This window comes from Lissotriton helveticus, chromosome 5_1, assembly GCF_964261635.1.
Source record: "Lissotriton helveticus chromosome 5_1, aLisHel1.1, whole genome shotgun sequence".
NCBI classification, from domain to species: domain Eukaryota; kingdom Metazoa; phylum Chordata; class Amphibia; order Caudata; family Salamandridae; genus Lissotriton; species Lissotriton helveticus.
The window spans coordinates 873123320-873144272 of NC_136065.1; the positions used below are offsets into that span (position 1 = coordinate 873123320).

The 20953-nt window shown below is 49.6% G+C and overlaps 1 pseudogene; it reads right to left on the minus strand.

The window, feature by feature from the left end:
* Nucleotides 1–1353: 1353 nt before the first annotated feature.
* LOC144752563 (Golgi integral membrane protein 4-like) lies at nucleotides 1354–13032 on the minus strand (annotated as a pseudogene).
* Between the last annotated feature and the right edge of the window lie 7921 nt (nucleotides 13033–20953).

Sequence of the window (20953 nt, forward strand, 5' to 3'; positions counted from 1 at the left end):
TTTTGTTTAAGTTTGGTCATCAAAGATTCTTTAAGAAGGTGAGATTAAAGACTCTACAATCACTACTGAGACAATGGGTTCAGACAAAGTCTAGAGTTGGGTTGGCATATTTTTCTAATCTCGCCCCAATTTGGGATTCCCCAGGGATCCCCCAATGTCTAAAAGATAGTCTCGCTCTCCCCCTACGAGAAGCTGGGATTCTAAGTTGGGGAGAGCTGATGGTGGGAGGATCTTTGGTGGAATGGGAAGTGCTCTTCGAGAAGGTCGGTCCAACTCTATCTAGATTCAAATATTTGCAACTAGCCAGCTGGTCTCGAGAGCAGTCAAAAAGAAACAATCAGGTCGGGGGTTATAGTTGTTTAGAGAGACACGTGGTAGAAAGACAAACGGGCGTAAGGAGGTGGCCTTTTAGTACTGGTCCATTATGGACGAGGCGGATGGTGAATTTCAGCTCCTGCCAGCATTGTGGGGGGATGAATTGGGGACCCAAGTAGAGGATCTATGGCTCAATTCTTTCAGTCTCTTACACAAAGCTGCTAAACCTGCTTGGTTAAGACGCAACTATCTCTTTACACTCCACCGAGCTTACCTTTCCCCCCAAAGGCTTTCTAAATTCCAGCTAGGAAAGTGTTGTAAAAAGTGCCTCCTCCCAGCAGCTTCCGACATTCATATGTTTTGGGACTGTCCTGTTATAAGTGGATACTGGGAAGAGGTAAGGGTCACTATGGAGTCAATTCTGAAAACCCCGATCTCCATTAGTCTGGCACTAATTATATTTGGACTAGAGGAAAGTATTAAGGGGAGAGAGAGGACCTTCCTTTTCTATGCAATTCTCCTTGCAAGAAGGCAAATTTGAAAACACTGGGTCGATTTCAACCCTCCAACCCATGCAGAATGGCTGTCATCCATTTATGAAACATCAAAGGTAGATACAGCTAGGTCTGGTAGTTTTATGATCCTTGCCTTCTGGAATCTTTTGATCAATTGGAGACGCTGAGTTATTCAGGCCGTTATTCAGGCCTTCGGGTTTTTTTTTTTTCTTTCCCCCCTGGCTCCGATGATTATGCCCTTTTTACTCCATGGTCCAGAAGGGGTCTGCCGGATTACAACGAAACAAGGGCCAACAGGCTGTGATAGGCCTCGATGGAGTACGATCTTCCTGAAAGTACCTTCCGCCAATGTTACATATCTGTCCGAGTACAGGAAGATGTCATGTTTTTACTGCTCTCTCCTGGAATGACAATAAGGTGGTTGAATACTTCTTGGAACGAGGATACAGCAAATGAGGAAAAAAAAAAAGAATTTTGCCCCTTCGATTGAGAGTTTGCACAATCCCTCTCTCTTTCACACACACTAGAGTACAAGCCTATCAAAGATTGCTAGCAGGCTCTTTATGTGCCACTGAATCGGATCAGCATCAATGGTCCGATTTTCCGTGTACTCGCAAACAGTGCAGAAAGGCATCGCATTCTTGTCCACCATCCAGGTCAGAATGTCATATCCAATATTCATGTTCCCAAATTCATCATAGCAGATGGTCCTATTTCTGATGGTGAAGTTTATGGTCTTTAAATCTTTCAGCATCGCGTCTCCGGCCTGGATGCTATTCACCGTCCTGTAGAAACGCTGGGCACTGCCATCTCTAGCCTTCGCTAGCCACAGAGACAAGGCTGGCTGTGGCAGAACTTCAAGAGACCCTGACTGGGGTACCAACAATTTTTGGAGAGATTCTCCAGTCTGGGCAGCACATTTTGAGGTTTTCTTCCCAGAGTATGTCGGTGTCTCCAGAGTATTCGCTTGTAGGCCAGTCTGTTCGTGAATACGCTGCAATTCAGCTTCAGAGGCTCGGGAATGCTTATTATCTGGTTCCTGTAACTGGAATTGCTGGTGCTTCAGTGCTGTGACCAAATTGAATCTTGGTATCCTCTGAAGAGATTCATTCATCCAGCGCACCTGGTTCAGATGCTTCTGGCAGTACCTTCTGGGGTTTTCTTCCCAGAGTATGTTGGTGTCTCCAGAGTATTCGCTTGTAGGCCAGTCTGTTCGTGAATACGCTGCAATTCAGCTTCAGAGGCTCGGGAACGCTTACTATCTGGGGCCTGTAACTGGAATTGCTGGTGCTTCAGGGCTGTGACCAAATTGAAGCTTGGTATCCTCTAAAGTGCTTCATTCATCCGGCGTATCTGATTCAGCTGCTCCTGCGCACTAAGCAGCTGAGAGCGGACCTCTTCATGTGCTTTGCGAAGAACCATACTTTCTTCCATTAGTTTCCTTATCGCAGTCAGAAGCAACCACACGCGTTCCTCCTTCTCCCACCTAAGCTTTGCATATTTCTGGTGGTGGCTCTCCAATGCTCGCCGGTTTTCCAGCTTCAGAGAGTTATACTGCTCCTGCAAGTCCAGGAGCTGCTTCTTCACTCCTTCATGCGGGTTCTTCAGGATCTTGTGGTGAGAGGGGAGGCCAACTAAGTGGTTCATGGCGCCTTCCTTCTCTTTGCTCCGGGCTTCTTGAGCTTCTGATTTATATACTACAAAATTGTCCTTGGTCTTCTTGTGCTCCGCATGCTCCTTCTGGAGGACCAGCTCCAGCCTGGACCGCTGCTCATACATCCCTTCCAGCTGCGCAGAGAGCGTCTCCTGCTGCCGCTTGAACTCCAGGAGCAGGTTCACGGATGTTAGACCTGGCACCATTGGCGTGGGTCTCCCTTCCATTTTTGCTGGTGTTAGATGCTTTGGGCACTGTGCCACTGCTATCCAGTGCCACAGTGCAAGTGCTCCCTATTGTAAATTGATGTATGAATCAGTGGTTCCATGTTTGGCTATTTGTTTTACTTGTCAGACCGTAGTCTAGTGCACTGAGTGTGCCAGGGCGTGTAATGCAAATGCTGCTGGTGGGTCTGCAGCACTGGTTGTGACACCCACAGAAGCAGCCTTGTAAAATGTGTCTAAGGTCCCCATTGCAGAGCCTGCGTGCAGTCTGGTACTGTCATGCTGACTGGGCAAGTGCACCTACTTGCCAGTCCCTAAACCTTCCCTTTTCTTCATATTAGTCACCCCTATGGTAGGCCCATGGGCAGGGTGCATTGTTAGTATAAGGTAGGACAAGCCCTGGTGTGTGTGGCATGTCCTAATAGTGAATTACAGCCATTTTCGTGTTTCACTATTGCAAGGCTACCTGTTCACCATAGGCCAGAAAAGGCTGTTAGAATTGTTACATTTTATAATCCTAACAGGCTCAGAGAACATGGTAGAAATTCAAGTTTAGTATGCCTGAACTCAGAATAATAAAATACATCTTTTAGTAAAGTTTATTTTAATATTCTATGTTTGCAAATACCACTTTTAGAAAGTAGGTATTTGCTTGTCTAACCATTCAAACCAGCCTCTACTACGTTTGTGTACTCCTATGTCTGGTTTCTGTGAGTGACAGGGCTGGGGAATTCCAGGAGATAGGCTGAGTCACCCAATGGTGAATAGAGAGATCTGCGTCTCGATGGGAGGGAGGAGTGCACCTGAACCTTGAATAGGGCTGTGCCTGCCTTCCACAATGCTGGCTCTACCCCTTGGGGAGCGGCTGATGACTCTGCCCTGCACACTGAAAGAAGAGAAGGAGTCCTGTCAACAAAGTGCTCCAGGACTGTACTTGCCTTCCACAATGCTGGCTCCACCTCCTGTGGGGCGTCTGATGTGTCTGCCCTGCACCGTGAAAGGAAAGGAGAAGCCTGGTAAACAAGGTGCTCAGAACTGGTTTCGGCTGGGCAAAGGCCCCTCTCCCCTTAGAGAACAAAGGATTTTTAAGTGTAAATATTGGGACCCTGCTCCCAAGAAATTAGATCACTTTTGGACTACAAGAAGAAACCTTTACTGAGGAGAGGAACCTGAAGAAACTGAGGAGAGACTATTCCTAAGCTGAAGTGCTGCTTGAGGGATTGGCCTGCAGTGGTTGCCTTACTGCCAAAGGAAGAAGAAAGGAATTTTGTAACTTTGCTTTCAACTTGTGAAGGATCGCCAAGGGCTTGGAAAATAGCTTGCCTCCTGCTGAAGTCTCAGGGACAACAGACTTCACCCCCCAGATCCCCAGAGTTCTTGTGGACGTGCCTGCTGCTGTATTGGGTCTTCTGAGGAACTCCGTGTGGCAAGGAGCTGGAAGCGTGACTCGACAAGAAGAAGCGTTTTGCTGTGCCTGCTGTCGCAACTCTGGAGAAAGGAGGGTGTCGCCGCTGGAACTGTCGCACTGCACCGCATTGGAGAGAAGCGTGCCGCAACGAAGAGGAAGTGTGTCGCCTTCGCTGCTGCTGCCGTCGCAACTCCGAAGAAGGAGGGTGTCGCCGCTGGAGCTGTCGCACTGCAACGCATCAGAAGAATCTCGCAGCTAGGTCGGAGCATGTTGCCGTCGCTGTGCCTGCCGTCGCAACTCCAGAGAAGGAGGGTGTCGCCGCTGGAACTGTCGCACTGCACCGCATCGATCAAGAGCACCTCGCATCCCCGAGAAGCGCGCCACCGTCGGAGCTGCTGCCGTCGCATATTGGATGTCGGGGCTGTAGTTGTCTCATCGAGCGGAAGCTTCACGCATCGTGGAGAAGCGGTCGCGGCTGGAGCTGTTGCCGTCTCATCGTCAGGGTGTCGCCGTTGCAGTCCACGCATCGAACCGAGAGCTTTTCGCATCCCCAAGAAGCGTGCCGCATCTGGAAGATCTTCACGTCTTTATTTCTTTGTATCTGAACTTTGTCGCATTTCCCATCGCTGCGACATTGCTTGTCGTGGAAGCGCAATGCAACTTAATTGATTATTTATAATGACCTCTGAGTGTCGCATCTAAGAACTGAACTGAACTAAGCTTAAATTTCCCATCTTAAAGTAATCATAGTGTCTATTTTTAACGTCTATGGTCGTGTGGTAACTCTATATAAAGTCTACTTATTTTTTATATAAAACCTGTGTGGTGTCCATTTGTAGTGTTGTCACTGGGTTACTGTATGTGGTCATAACTGCTTAACTTACAACGCCTCTGAAATAAGCCATGACTGCTTGCGCCACGCAACCTAGAGGGTGAGTAGGGGTTATTTTAGGTGTGTAATCCCCTTTCCCTGACTAGAGGAGAGGGTCCCTGTTTGTCACAAGTACCTACCTGTGCCAACTAGAGACCCCCAAATCTAGCATTGGTAGTCAGCGGTGAGGATTCTGGATTTGCATTTGTGACTCATGTACAGTGACTGGTGAACACTACTTAGTGAGTGCAGACCATAACGATACTGCATACTTTTTGGTAGATTCCTTTTAGATTATTGGATTGCCTATTTTTGAAAGATGCCTAATTCAGTAGAGAGAGCAGAATCCGTAGCCTCCCTTAATTGTGAATGGGAAGAGGAGAGGCTGGAATGCTACACAGTAAAGCAGATGTAGTACTTTTGCAAGAAATTCAATGTTTCCACTTCTGGATTTAAAGTGGAGGAAAAATTCTACAAGTCGCTGAGGGCCTGGGTAGAAGCCAGGAAAACTCCTGTGATTGAGGAGGATGATGATGCAGAAGTACAACAGGAAGAGCCATTGGGCTCAAGAGGAAGGAAGGCACTTTCCCCTGCAGGTAGCATTGGCTCTAACAAACGTCTGTCTCCAGAGGACTTAGAGGACAGAGAAAGATCAAGAAGGCATGAAATGGAGATGACCAGGTTCAAGGTGGATAGACAGTTGGAATTAGAAAATAGAAAGTTAGATCTTGAGGAAAAGAAAATGCAGTTTGAGCATGAAAAAGTTTTGAGGGAGTTGGAGTTAAAAGCTAAAAGTTTAGAAATTACTCCCTCTGGAAGCAGCATACCGTCAGTACATACAGAAAGTAGAGTGTATATTCCAAAGGATGTAGTGAAAGAGTTTTACAAAAATGATGATATTGGTCAGTGGTTCAGAGCCTATGAGTTAGCCATGTATTCCCACCCGGTCCCTGAGAGAGATTGGGGAGCGGGGTTGTGGGGAAGGTTCCTTAGTGAGGGGCGGGATACATTGTTAGACTTGCCTTCTGAAGTCCACAATTCATACAGCCACATGAAATACGCATTGATGTCTAGATATGGTTTGACACCTGAGCTCTATAGGCAGAGGTTCAGGAAATGCAAAAAGTTAGAAAACAGTACTTGCGTTGAATATGTCACTTTCTTTTGCAGAGCATTGGATGGTTGGGTAAAGGGCAGCAAGGTTAATGATTTTCAAGGTCTCTTTGATTTGATTGCATGGGACAACTTGTCTGATAATTGTTTTCCAGAGCTGCGCCAGCATCTGATAGATAGCAAGCTGACTAACTCTAGGAAGCTTGCTGAGGAGGCGGACCACTGGGTCAGTACCAGGGTCCACAAGGGTCACATGGGAGACTCAGCCAATGGTGGGCAGGGTCCCCAGCAGAAGAGTGGGGGACAAGAGTAAACAGAAGGAGTTCCGAAGTAGGACCCAAAGTAGTCCACAAGGGAACCCCGTGAAAGGTTCCCAGCCTCCCCCTGAGAGAAAGCTAGGGGCCCCGACAGTTAGTCCTGTTCCCCAGGGGCCCCTGAAATGTTACAAGTGTGGTGACCTGGGTCATAAGGCGAATGATACCAGGTGCCGCCTGTTTGATAAACAAGCACCCACTGGTGCTCCGCCCCGGCAGATGGCTAGTGTAGCCTTGGGGGAGGAGGTTGATGTCCAAGGTGGGTGGGGTCCCGCACAGATGACCTTAGTCTCTTTAGGAGACAGTGAGATGGTCTCAGAGGCTCAGCTGCCCAGGAACACTAAGAAATATGGGCAGTGATTGACCGTCAATGGCCAAAAGGTGGAGGCTCTTAGAAATACAGGAGCCAGTGTGACAGCTGTCAGGTGTCACAATACAAAAGGACTGTCACTGGTCTGTAAGGTGTCACCTGGTGTCTCAAAAGCAGATTGTCCCTCATACATTTTGCTGAGTTGTTAACGCCGACAACACAGAGAGTCATTGTCCAATGGCTCAGGTTCCCTTTGAGTTGGGGGGTCTCTGATTCTCTTCAGGTAGCAGTGAGGCCCACCATGCCTGTTGACTGTTTGTTGGGAAATGATTTGGAGAGCTCCCCTTGGGAAAAGGTGGAGAAAACAACTCACTTGAAGATGGTTGGATTGCCTGATTGGGCGTGTGTGACCACCCTGTCAATGTCAGTCAGTAGGGGTTCTCAAGAGGACCTGGAGCCTGAGAGGGAGGCCCAGGAACCTGCCTTAGAGAGAAGTGGTGAGGGGCACGGGAAACCGGCCCCCGAAGTTACCACGGCCCAGGAGGAGGTAGACCCTGAGGGGGGTGCCCTGGAGCCTACCGGGGAGCAAGTAGCTGAACTGGGGAACCTGCCTGAGATGACCCATTGGCAGCAAGAAGGAGGCCCCTCCAGGGAGGAATTTTTCAAGGAGCAAAGAGAGTGCCCTTCTCTCGTGGGTTTGCGGCAGCAGGCTGCAAGCCAGGCAGCAGGTGATCAGTCAGATTCACACTTGATTTACTGGGCGAATGGTCTCCTGTATAGTGAGCCTAAGGTTGCTGAACCTGGGTCAGCCCGTTTGCTGGTGGTACCCCAGAAGTTCAGAACCTTCCTACTGGGGCTGGCTCATGATGTGCCGTTAGCAGGACATTTGGGGCAGGACAAGACCTTTAAGAGTCTTGTCACCCACTTTTATTGGCCCCAAATGCGCAAGAGTTCAGATACTCATTGCAGGACTTGTCAGACTTGCCAGGCAAGTGGAAAGAATGGGAGGAAGCACAAGGCTCCTCTCCAGCGATTCCCTGTTGTCAGTAACCCCTTTGAGCGGGTGGGGATTGACATCGTGGGGCCACTGGACCCCAAGACAGCCATGGGCAACAGGTTTATCCTGGTCTGGGTGGCCCATGCCACCCGGTACCCGGAAGCCATAACTCTGAGGACAGTGACGGCCCCCGTGGTGGGACGAACACTGATGGGAAATTTCTCCCGAGTGGGATTCGCTCGCGAGGTAGTGTCTGATCAGGGACCAACTTCATTTCCAAGTATATGAAGTCCCGGTGGCAGGGGTGTGGTGTAACCTACAAGTTCACCACTCCTTACCACCCCCAAGGAAATGGGCTGGTTGAAAGGTTCAATCGGACCTTGAAGGGCATGATAACGGGTCTTGAGGAACCCATGAGGCGTAAGTAGGACGTCCTCCTACCATGCCTACTCTTTGCATACCGTGAGGTGCCGCAGAAATCTCTAGGGTTCAGCCCCTTTGAGCTTCTCTATGGACACCCAGTCAGGGGACCTCTGAGTTTGGTTAAGAAAGGCTGGGACCAATCTCCCAGGAAACCTCCCCAGGATGTACATAGCTACATGCTGTCCTTCATAAACCAAACTAGGCATTTCAGGCAACTCGCTGAGGCGAATCTGGAAGCCAGCCAGGAGGAGATGAAGCGCTGGTATGACCAGAATGCCACTGTGGTAGAGGTTCAACCTGGCCAGAAAGTGTGGGTCATGGCCCCAGTGGAGCCCTGCGCGCTCCAAGATAAGTGGACCGGACCACTTGAGGTTGTGGAGCGCAAGAGTCCAGTTACCTACTTGGTGGACTTGCGGTCTACTAGGAACCTGTTGAGGGTCCTACATGTCAACCACCTTAAGCCTCACTTAGAGAGGTCTGAAGTGGTCATGCTCTTGGCAACAGATGCTGGGGTGGAGGAGGAGGATGAGCCTCTTCCTGACCTCTTGTCAGCCTCAGAGCAAGATGGGTCAGTGGATGGTGATAACCTCTCTTCCACCCTGACCCAGGAGCAACAGAATGACTGCCGCCGGTTGCTGGGACAGTTTTCTGATCTGTTCTCCCTGGTTCATGGTGTCACAGATTGGTGCGTCTATGATGTGGACACAGGAGACAACTTACCTGTGAAGCACAAGTCTTACAGGGTAACTGACAGGGTAAGGGCTTGCATTAAAGAGGAGGTCTCAAAGATGCTTGCACTTGGGGTGATTGAGTCATCTAGCACTCCTTGGGCCAGGCCAGTGGTCTTGGTCCCGAAGGCTACAGCGCCGTGTGCCACACCCGAACTCCAGTTCTGCGTGGACTACAGAGGGCTCAATTCAGTCACGAAGACTGATGCCCACCCCATCCCCAGAGCTGATAAGCTCATTGATCGGCTAGGGGCTGCACGGTACCTCAGCACGTTTGATTTAACGTCTGGGTACTGGCAGATCACCTTGACTGATGGGGCAAAGGAGAGGTCAGCATTCTCCACACCAGATGGGCGTGTCCAGTTCCGTGTTATGCCTTTTGGGATGAAGAATGCCCCTGCCACCTTTCAGAGGTTGGTCAACCAGGTGTTGGTTAGACTGGAGGAATTCAGTGCCGCTACCTGGATGACATCGCAGTGTTCAGTGTCAGTTGGGAGGAACATCTGCGCCACCTCTGGGAAGTGTTGTTGGCACTGCGGAGAGCAGCCCTCACGATCAAGGCGAGTAAGTGCCAGATCAGCAGGATTCTGTGGTGTACTTGGGACACCAAGTTGGGAGCGGCCAGGTGGCACCCCTACAACCCAAGATTGAAACCATCCTGGCTTTGGAGCCACTCAAAACCCAGACAGAGGTGAGAGCCTTCTTAGGTATCACAGGGTATTACAGGAGGTTTGTCAAGGGGTATGGCAACATTGTTGCACCCTTGACAGAGCTGACTTCCAGGAAGCAGTCCAAGAAAGTGATTTGGACTGACACCTGTCAGAAAGCCTTTGAGCCCTAAAAGCTGCCATGTGCACGGCAACTGTTCTCCTGGCACCCAACCTCTTAAGAGAGTTCATTGTCCAGACAGACGCTTCAGAGCATGGTGTGGGGGCTGTTTTTTCACAGATGAATGAGGAGGGCCTAGATCAACCTGTAGCCTTTAACAGTAGAAGGTTACTTCCACGGGAACAAAAGTGGAGTGCTATTGAGCGTGAGGCATTTGCTGTGGTCTGGGCTCTGAAGAAGCTGAGACCATACCTGTTTGGGACTCACTTCCGGGTTCAGACAGACCACAGACCCTCAGATGGTTGCTGCAGATGAGGGGTGAGAATCCAAAACTGTTGAGGTGGTCCATCTCCCTGCAGGGTATGGACTTTACGGTGGAACACCGCCCTGGTACAGAACACGCCAACGCTGATGGTCTGTCCAGATTTTTCCGCCTTAGTGAAGAGAACTCCCAGGTGTTAGGGTAGATCACCCCACTTTTCAGCTGGAGAGGACACGTGTTAGACCTGGCACCATTGGCGTGGGTCTCCCTTCCATTTTTGCTGTTGTCTCATGTATTTTTGCTGGTGTTAGATGCTTTGGGCACTGAGCCACTGCTATCCAGTGCCACAGTGCAAGTGCTCCCTATTGTAAATTGATGTGTGAATCAGTGGTTCCATGTTTGGCTATTTGGTTTACTTGTCAGACCCTAGTCTAGTGCACTGAGTGTGCCAGGGTGTGTAATGCAAATGCTGCTGGTGGCCCTGCAGCACTGGTTGTGCCACCTACAGAAGCCGCCTTGTAAAATGTGTCTAAGGTCTGCCATTGCAGAGCCTGCGTGCAGTCTGGTACTGTCAGCTGATTGGGCAAGTGCACCCACTTGCCAGTCCCTAAACCTTCCCTTTTCTTCATATTAGTCACCCCTATTGTATGCCCAAGGGCAGGGTGCATTGAAAGTATAAGGTATGACAAGCCCTGATGTGTGTGGCATGTCCTAATAGTGAATTACAGCCATTTTTGTTTTTAACTATTGCAAGGCTACCTGTCTGTTCTCCATAGGCCAGAATGGGCTGTTGGAATTGTTACATTTTATAATCCTAACAGGCTCAGAGAACATGGTAGAAATTCGAGTTTAGTATGCCTGAACTCAGAATAATAAAATACATCTTTAAGTAAAGTTTATTTTAATATTCTGTGTTTGCAAATACCACTTTTAGAAAGTAGAGCTTTGCTTGTCTAACCATTCAAACCTGCCTCTGCTAAGTTTGTGTATTCCTATGTCTGGTTTCTGTGAGTGACAGGGCTGGGGAATTCTAGGAGACAGGCTGAGTCACCCACTGGTGAATAGAGAGATCTGCATCTAGATGGGAGGGAGGACTGCACCTGAACCTTGCATTGGGCTGTGCCTGCCTTCCACAATGCTGGGTCAACCCCTGGGGAGCGGCTGATGTCTCTGCCCTGCACACTGAAAGAAGAGAAGGAGTCCTGTCAACAAAGTGCTCCTGGACTGTACTTGCCTTCCACAATGCTGGCTCCACCTCCTGTGGGGCGTCTGATGTTTCTGCCCTGCACTGTGAAAGGAAAGGAGAGGTCTGGTAAACAAAGTTCTCAGAACTGGTTTGGACTGGGCAAAGACCCCTCTCCCCTTCGAGAACAAAGGATTTTGGGGTATAAATATTGGGACCCTGCTCCCAAGAAATTAGATCACTTTTGGACTACAAGAAGAAACCTTTACTGAGGAGAGGAACCTGAAGAGACTGAGGAGAGACTATTCCCAAGCTGAAGTGCTACTTGGGGGATTGGCCTGCAGTGGTTGCCTTACTGCCAAAGGAAGGAGAAAGGAACTTTGTAACTTTGCTTTCAACTTGTGAAGGATCTCCAAGGGCTTGAAAAAGAGCTTGCCTTCTGCTGAAGTCTCAGGGACAACAGACTTCACCCCCAGCTCCCCAGAGTTCTTGTGGAAGTGCCTGCTGCTGTTTTGGGTCTTCTGAGGAACTGCATGTCACAAGGAGCTGGAAGCGCGACTCGACGAGAAGAAGCGTATCGCCGTCGCTGTCCCTGCCGTCGCAACTCCGGAGAAAGGAGGGTGTCGCCGCTGGAACTGTCGCACTGCACCGCATCGGAGAGAAGCGTGCCGCAACGAAGAGGAAGCGTGTCGCCGTCGCTGCTGCTGCCGTCGCAACTTCAAAGAAGGAGGGTGTCGCCGCTGGAGCAGTCACACTGCACCGTATCAGGAGTAGAATATCGCAACGAGGTCGGAGCGTGTTGCCACTGCTGTGCCTGCTGTCGCAACTCTGGAAAAGGAGGGTGTCGCCGATGGAACTGTTGCACTGCACCGCATCAATCAAGAGCACCTCGCATCCCCGAGAAGCGCACCGCCATCGGAGCTGCAGCCGTAGCATCTTGGATGTCGCCGCTGTAGTTGTCGCATTAAGCGGAAGCTTCACGCATCGTGGAGAAGAGCGTCGCTGCTGAAGCTGTTGCCGTCACATCATCAGGGTGTCGCCGCTGCAGTCCACGCATCGAACCAAGAGCTTCTTGCATCCCCGAGAAGCGTGCCGCATCTGGAAGATCTTCACATCTTTATTTCTTTGTCTCTGAACTGTAGTTGTCGCATCAAGTGGAAGCTTCACGCATCGTGGAGAAGAGCGTCGCCGCTGGAGCTGTTGCAGTCGCATCATCAGGGTGTCGCCGCTGCAGTCCATGCATCGAACCGAGAGCTTCTCGCATCCCTGAGAATCGTGCCGCATCTGGAAGATCTTCACATCTTTATTTCTTTGTATCTGAACTTTGCCACATTTCTCATCGCTGCGACATTGCTTGTCGTGGAAGCGCAACGCAACTTAAGGTACATTGACGCAGGGTGTCGCATTTAAGAACTGAACTCAACTAAGCTTAAATCTACCATCTTAAAGTAGTCATAGTGTGTATTTTTGTCGTTTATGGTCTTGTGGTAACTCTATATAAATTCTACTTATTTTTTATATAAAACCTGTGTGGTGTCCATTTGTAGTGTTGTCACTGGGTTACTGTATGTGGTCACAACAACTGCTTAACTTACAATGCCTCTGAAATAAGCCTTGACTGCTCGCGCCACACAACCTAGAGGGTGAGCAGGGGTTATTTTAGGTGTGTAATCCCCTTTCCCTGACTAGAGGAGAGGGTCCCTGTTTGTCACAAGTACCTACCTGTGCCAACTAGAGACCCCCAAATCTAACAACGGAGCTCTGCACTTTCTCCTGTAAGTGCTTGTACTGGTAGAGCATGCACCCCAGGCACATCAAGGTCAGCAAGCAGAGGCTTATCCGCAGAATCCTCTTCTGCCTCCGAAATCCACAGGCCCCGGGTCCCATGGCTGAGAGTTTGGTTCCTGTTAGCGAGGGCCGGGCCCTCTGACTCCCGTTAAAATGTTGACAGTAATGTCGGAATAACAGTCTTGCCAGCCACAGGCCTGCCTATATAGCCCTGCTCAGCGTCATGAATTATGACGTTATGGTGAATTCACAGAGCCATACTGTTACGCCAAAGCGCTGCCGTCCCATACGGGTATCAACCCTGATGTCTACTTTAAGTATGTCCGCACCCTCGGCAGTGCAGCTTTGGCATCCCGTGTGTACATCCATCCCGTATGTACATCCACCCCGTGTGTACATCACAGCCCGTGCTGCGAGCCTTCCCTGTGCACGCTGGCCCTTCAGAGCCCCTTCCGCGGCGCAGGTGAGGATGCTCCTGGAGCAAGGGCAGAAATGGATGGATGTTATCAAAGGCTTCCAGGATAATATTTCTGCAGGATGCACGTGGCCTCGACGTACAGCTCATCACTTTTCCCTGGAAGTAGGCATGTTTTTACAGCGCTGCACTCTACCTGTCCTGAGGGACAAGAGACCCGTGGGGAATTCGCCGGTTTTAACTCAGTCTGCAGCCAAAAGCTCTCACCAACAGCAGTTTTGTGAAGAGTGAGACAGTGAGTGTGAAAGAGAGAAATAGAGACATCTGGTGTGGGAGGACAGTAGGATTACCATGGTATGCTCCCCCATGCACACCAGCCAGCCTTTAGAGCCCAGGTTCAGTGTGGCTGATGACTGGCCATCTTGAAAATTCTAAAATGGGTAGGATACTCCTTCGTTGGTTAGGGCATCCCGATGTGTCATTCTCACCCATTAGCTATGTGCCACAGCTGCCAGGGGACGGAGCTCAAGTTCATTTAGACTAGAGACTTTAGTGGTTAACCCTGACAAGGATCAGGGGTAGAGGATTCCTATTGGCTGACTCCGGAGACATGTTGGTTTCTTTGATGGACTAGACTAGAAATTGTAAATTCTATTTTGTCTGAAGGACGAATAGGCAATACATTTAAATAAACACATACAGAGCTGTGGAGCCTTTAGTGGTCTGGATATTGTTGTACAGCAGTCTATGAGACGTGATTGGGAGAGAGCCTCTGGATATAAGGTAAAACATGTTTTTAGTGTTTTCGTTGAGCTGACTCTTTACAGAGCTGAATTAGCCCTAAACCACAGTGCCGCCTTAGAGGATTCTGTGCCGCTTGCTGAATTAATTAACTTTGATGCTCTGGCCATTGTGGAACTTGATCCTTCTACCTTTCCCAGCTTTCCCTTTTTTTCTAGTTACACGTTTATAAATAAATAATACATATAAAACATCATACATATATACAGCTCTTCATACACTTACATGGTCTATGAAGTGCTACATAAATTATACACATTTCAACAGGCCATTCCACCTTCTCAGCTGGTCAGTCAGCAGCCTGTGCCGTTAGGGCAGTTGAGTTTTCTGGAGGCTAGGCGTGTGGATGATATACATTTTCAGTCATCAGCATGTTTGCACTTACAGAGTATGGTTGTGGTCAGTCTGCAGGCTATGTGCGAGTCAGCCAAGCCTGTATGCCTGTAAAATGTCTCTCTATGCAACGATGGGAGTGGATTTCCCCCCACTTTAGGCTATGTATGTGCGTGCAGTGTGCGCAGAATGTTGGTTGTATGCATGCCATTCTTTGCAAGGTTTCTCTTTCTCTGCAGGGCACATGTCGCTGCAGGTGTCTGTATGCATGTATCTGAAGTTTGTGAAATTTCTGTATGTAGAGGTTAAGCATAGTTGTCAGGCAACTGTGCTGCTGCTTTATGACAAAAGGGTATGAATATATGACAATCAATAGCAGATGGTCATGATGCATATTTGCCTCGGATCACCAAATTGAATTAAATAACAAAAAGAGAGGCTGTAGCTTACGGCTAGAGTTGTCGAACTCGAAGCTGGGGAACTGGGTTCGAGTCTCGGCAACGACGCTCAACATCCTGTGATTCTGGGCAAATCACTTAGGGGCATATTTACAATAACTGGCGCATCCCTGCAAATCAGGAGGGATGCGCCAGATATTGTGCGCCACAGCTCCGCCATCATGGATGCGCCGCATTTATAATGCGGCGCACCATGGTGCAAAAACGGCACAGATGCGTGAATGTGCCGTAAAAGTGACGCATTGCTGGAGTTGCGTCGCAAGCGCGACGCAGCTCCAGCAATGCTCTGGAGGCCCTATCTAGTTAATGCTGCGTCAATCCTTACGCCTGCTTCAGGCAGGCGCAGGGTTTTAACGCAGCATGGGCCTAAAAGTGACTGAGTGAAATCTTATAGATTTCACTCAGCCACTTTTAGGAGGCGTTCCTGCGCCGGAACGCCCCCCCCTCCTGCAAAGGATCGCCTACATGTGGCGCAGGGCATTACAACGTGACACATCTCCCAGATGCGTCACGTTGTAAGTACCCCCGCACCATGGAGCAGGATTTGCGCCGCCGCTGCGTCACAAAGGTGATGCAACGGCGGCGTAAATGAGGCGCAAGGGGCTTGTAAATCTGCCCCTTAATCTCCCCGTGCCTAACAAAAATCTGTATTGAGAGGCACCCCCGCGCCTAGGGGAGGGGGGCCTTTAGTGGGAATTCCGGGCCCGGTGAAATGGTTTCGTTTCTCCAGGTCTAGTCATGGGGAGGGTCTCGAAGTAACTTGAGATGCCAGGGTAGGCGTCTGCAATCCCTCCCCCAAGATGAAAAAAATGCGGCTCCCCACGAGTAGCCCTCTTTGTTACAGAGGTGGGTTTCTAGTGTGCTTGACTATTTTCAGGGGCAGTGAGAGTGTGGTGCTCATCCTTGCGAGCACACATCTTGTAATATTATTTTTGGATTTCCTATTGATCTCTGAGTCTTGACCAGTGCAGCAGTCCAGTACCTGGGTGGAAAGTCGCTGACTGGATCCATTGACCTAAGGGGTCAAGTCACAGCCCCCAGTTCTCCCAGGCTGTGTAATGCCCCTTTGTGTCCTACACAGAACCCAGGGTTGCCGTAGATCCCTTTTGACCACAATGATAAACACTCCTCCGTGCTCTTTGATCATCTTTTGGTGCTTGCAGCTGATATCTTCTTAGAACTTTGGACACTCCTTGACACTGGGAAACACAGTGGAACTCCTATCTGTTTGCGTTCTGGGGCACCCTTAGATTCAGGTGTCAACGAAGAATCATCTATTGCACTATGATGGAGATCTCACCCACTATTGAAGCTGCTGATTTGACTTGTCTTTACAGCCTTTGCAAGGGATCCTCAGGCACCCTTCCTAATCAGTAGATCATGTCTCTTGCTTACACCAGGGTCCATACTACCCCTGTTGGAGGACTGATCTCTGCCTCCCGGGTTACTAGTCCTGAACCTGGGAAAGCGAAGCTGCCAGTAAGTACCTCAAACCGTGTAGTCTCAAGATTTTCTTTGTCTCCAACGGGGTGAGGCTCCAAGCTTCTGGTCAGAAAATCTTGGCACGCTGAAAGTTTCTAATCTATTTGTAGATGCAAGCTGCAAACAGACTTTATGTATTACAGTAGTTCAATTCTGTCATTGGTTCTTGGCAGTTCAGCACTTTTGTTATTTCCACGCCGACTGGTACGGCCATGATTTTGTTCAAAGTGTTAGCAGGAAGGTAGTGTGGAGTAAGGAGGCTTGAGCAAGGAGACACCTAAAACAAGGGCACAAAGGATACTCAGTCTGTGCTGCTTAAATACCTGTCAACAGTGGGGTACAGTTTTTCCAGAGATAATGGGACTGGAAAGAGCAGGGTGAAACTCTCTAGATTCAAATGGACCCACTGTATCTTCTACTTAATACTCTTCATTCAGGCCCATCACAAACATCTCTATAGCCAAAAAGATTCCTGCAATGCCTGTGAAGAGTCTTGCAATTCATACCTGCAGTCGGGCTCTTCCAAAATCTTCTGAATACTTGCCTCCAGTTCAATTGTGTAGCATACAAAATGGGTGGAAACTATGTCGCCATGCACTCATATACCATGTGCACCGTGCACCCTGGGCACCTCTTCCACACATACAAAACAAGTTCTCTTAGGCATGCTTGAGGAATTCCTTAATGCCTTTATCTTCCAGGGGCCTTTAGTCCCTCATCATTGACTAGCCTGGGGAAGGATGTTTTTACAAGACTGATGACTTTGTTCACCTTATATGTGGTCTATAGATGGCTACACCCCTCTCTGTCCCACTTCCCTCCTGGATTCCGACACATTTTTCCCCAGTATTTAACATAGAGATTTCCCTAACTTTCAGCCGTAAATTCTCCGGGTCAATAATTCACAAGCTATGTTGTTCTTGTACTTGTAATTCTAATGGAACCGGTAACTTCAGTTACAGAGTTACAGTACCAGCCAGAATTAACATCCTAGATGTAATGATGACCTTGTTTTCATTTTCCATGACAAGTTTAGAGAGTTTAATTCTTACCTCAGAAATGAGGTGACATATTCATCCGTGAAAAATACTTATGACATATAGTAACACTATTGCAACTAGCATTTGCACCCACTTTGTGCACCCTTAGGGCACTTTGGTATTACAGAAGAGGCTGCAGACGCTTGTGAGGCTCAATCGGTAATACAGATAGCGATGGTGTATGTGTTGCGCCATCACTATCTCAAGGGGGCATTTCCTCATTTGCTTTGGGACTTGGCCCCATCTAATGGGGAATCTCAAAACCTCTGCACCCGCACCGTATTATGGACGCAAATTCAGATGTAAAGAAGCTATCAGAAGGTGCACTGACAGTGTAGCACAAAAAGGTGGCACACTTTCAGCGTGACCCCTGATGGCAGCCCTCTGAAGAGGTTCAAATTGGACCTATTGACTCCCCAGACATTCCGTTGCACCCGCCTGCAAGGGGATCTTTTTCCCCTCTCTAAAGTGCAGGCATGTGCGACCTGCACAGAGAAACACGGAGCAGCTTTGAAGCAGCCGTTCCCTATTTCACTTGAAGATGCTGGCTTCAGGGCAGCGTAAGTTCAAAGCTGCCCTGAAAGCACTGCATTCAATCTTATATGGCGCACTTTCCTTGTTTGTGCCCGGCGCACCTGTTTGATGGTGCACTGTTGCACAAACAAGGAAAGCCAGCCTATATGTAATAGACCCCAGGTTCAACAGCCATTTATTCCCTGATCTCAGGTCAGATAATTGAAAAACAAGTTTTGTTTCTTACTTTTTTTATTACCAGAGCAGTGGAAAACTAGTCAGAGCCCTTGATCTCTCTTTAGCAGTGATCTGTTACTCAATGCTTAATTTGAACCTATGCTTTCCGTTGCTGAGCACCGGCACTTATTTGGTTTCCGGTGCTCGGCACAGGCACCTAATTGTCAACACCATACATAGAACAGTTCACCACATGGTGGCACTGCTCATCTCATTTAGAGATGAGCTAACAACGGTAGTTTAGGACTACAATATACATTACAATTGCTAATACCTGCCTTCCCAGCCATTCCTTTAGCTTTGGGGACTTGGAATATTCTGAATTGTCTCATTTACACGTGAGAGAGATGGTTAGTAGTTGGTTTAGCAACGATGACAAGGGCGATGGGTGGTGCATGCTACAGTGGCCTCCTAGTTAGAGCCCTGGCAATTAATATTTTACAAATTAGGCACTATGTTACCTCCTTTGGGTGGTGCTAATGCACCATGCACCACTATCCGCTGTCTCCTATGTCAGCACCAGTCTCTGTAGACCTACTTTTATAGGGCAATGACCAGCTTGCAGGATGCTAGGAAGTATTTTTTGAAGCAATGGAAGCACAACAGGAGGGTATTACAGAGAGCAGATGAGCCAGGTGGCAGGATGCCATGTATCTGATTTTTAGGTCTCGCCTGAGACAGCGCATGCTGTCTCTTCGAGACATTTAGTAAGTGTCTTTTAAAAGTGCCACCAGAGGCTTTTGCTGGCATCCAGCTTGCGTGCACGAGTGTGTGCACGTGCACAGCTGCCATCTGTGTTTTTATTGCTGTAATAAGGCTCCTGTGCTCGCACTCCCCCCTCCCTTCTCCCCGTCCCTCTTCGTCAGTTTCATTTGTGTCTTTTAATGCTCCTGCTTCCACCAGGCACACACACCATCAGTCTTCAGTACACGCTTTCACCAGGCACACACACCACCAGCCGTCAGTGCACACTTCCACCATTCACACACACCACCAGCCGTTAGTGCATGTTTACACCAGGCACACTTCCACCAAGCATACACACCACCAGCCGTCAGTGCATGCTTACACCAGGCACACACACCACCAGCCATCAGTACATGCTTCCACCAGGCACACGCACAACCAGCCATCAGTGCACACTTCCACCAGGCACACACACCACCAGCTGTCAGTGCATGTTTCCACCAGGCACACACACAGCCGTCAGTGCACGCTTCCACCAGGCACACAAACCACCAGCCGTCAATGCACGCTTCCACCAGGCACACAGGCCAACAGCCGTCAGTGCATGCTTCCACCAGGCACACACACCACCAGCTGTCAGTGCACGCTTCCAACAGGCACACACATCACCAGCCATCAGTGCACTGTTTCCTACCAGGCACACACACCTCCAGCCGTCAGTGCACACTTTTCCATCAGGCACACTCACCACCAGCCGCCACTGCACGCTTCCCCACCAGGCACACAGACTACCAGCCGTCAGTGCGCGCTTCCCCACCAGGCACACACACCACCAGCTATAAGCGCACGCTTTTCCACCAGGCACACACACCACCAGCCGTCATTGCACGCTTTTCCACTAGGCACACACATCACCAGCCATCAGTGCACGCTTCCCCACCAGGCACACACACCACCAGCCTTCAATGCACGCTTCCCCACCGGGCACACACACCACCAGCCATCAGTGCACGCTTTCACCGGGCACACACATCACCAGCCATCAGTGCACACTTTCTTCAGGCACACACACCAGCCGTCAGTGCATGCTTTCACAAGGCACACACACCACCAGTCGTCAGTGCAGCAGGCAGGCTCTTCTCAGTGTTTCTTGGTAAACAGTCTGCAGTAAGAAAGCATGCACGTTTCCTGACACTATTCTTTGTGGGAGTTAAACTTTTAATCATGTCTGCGATGAGCTTTAGTGCTATTCAGCACAGGACAGTGGACAGCTCAGTCAGCCTTGCAGCTTTTTTAGGTCTGAGACATCTTCGAGACATTTAGTAAGTGGCTTCTAAAAGTGCCACCGGAGGCTTTTGCTGGCCTCCAGCTTGCGTTCAAGAGCGCGTGCACGTGCACAGCTGCCATCTGTGTTTTTATTGCTATAATCAGGCTCCTCTGCTCGCACTTCCCCCTCCCTTCTCCCCCTTCCTCTTCGTAACTTTAATTTGTGTCTTCTTTTGCTGTGAATGCTCCTGCTTCCACCAGGCACACACACCATCAGTCATCAGTGCACACTTCCACCAGGCACACACACCACCAGCCGTCAGTGCATGCTTCCACCAGGCACACACACCACCATCTGTCAGTTTCTTGCTTCCACCAGGCACACACACCACCAGCCATCAGTGCACGCTTCCACCAGGCACACATATCACCAGCCATCAGTGCATGCTTCCACCAGGCACACACACCACCAGCCGTCAGTGCACACTTCCACCAGGGACACACCACCAGCCATCAGTGCACGCTTTCACCAGGCACACACACTACCAGCCATCAGTGCACGCTTCCACCAGGCACACACACCATCAGCCATCAGTGCACGCTTCCACCAGGCACACACACTACCAGCCATCGGTGCACACTTCCACCAGGCACACACCACCAGCCATCAGTGCACGCATTCACCAGGCACACACACACCACCAGCCGTTGGTGCATGCTTCCACCAGGCGAACACTCCACCAGCTGTCAGTGCACGCTTCCAACAGGCATACACACCACCAGCCGTC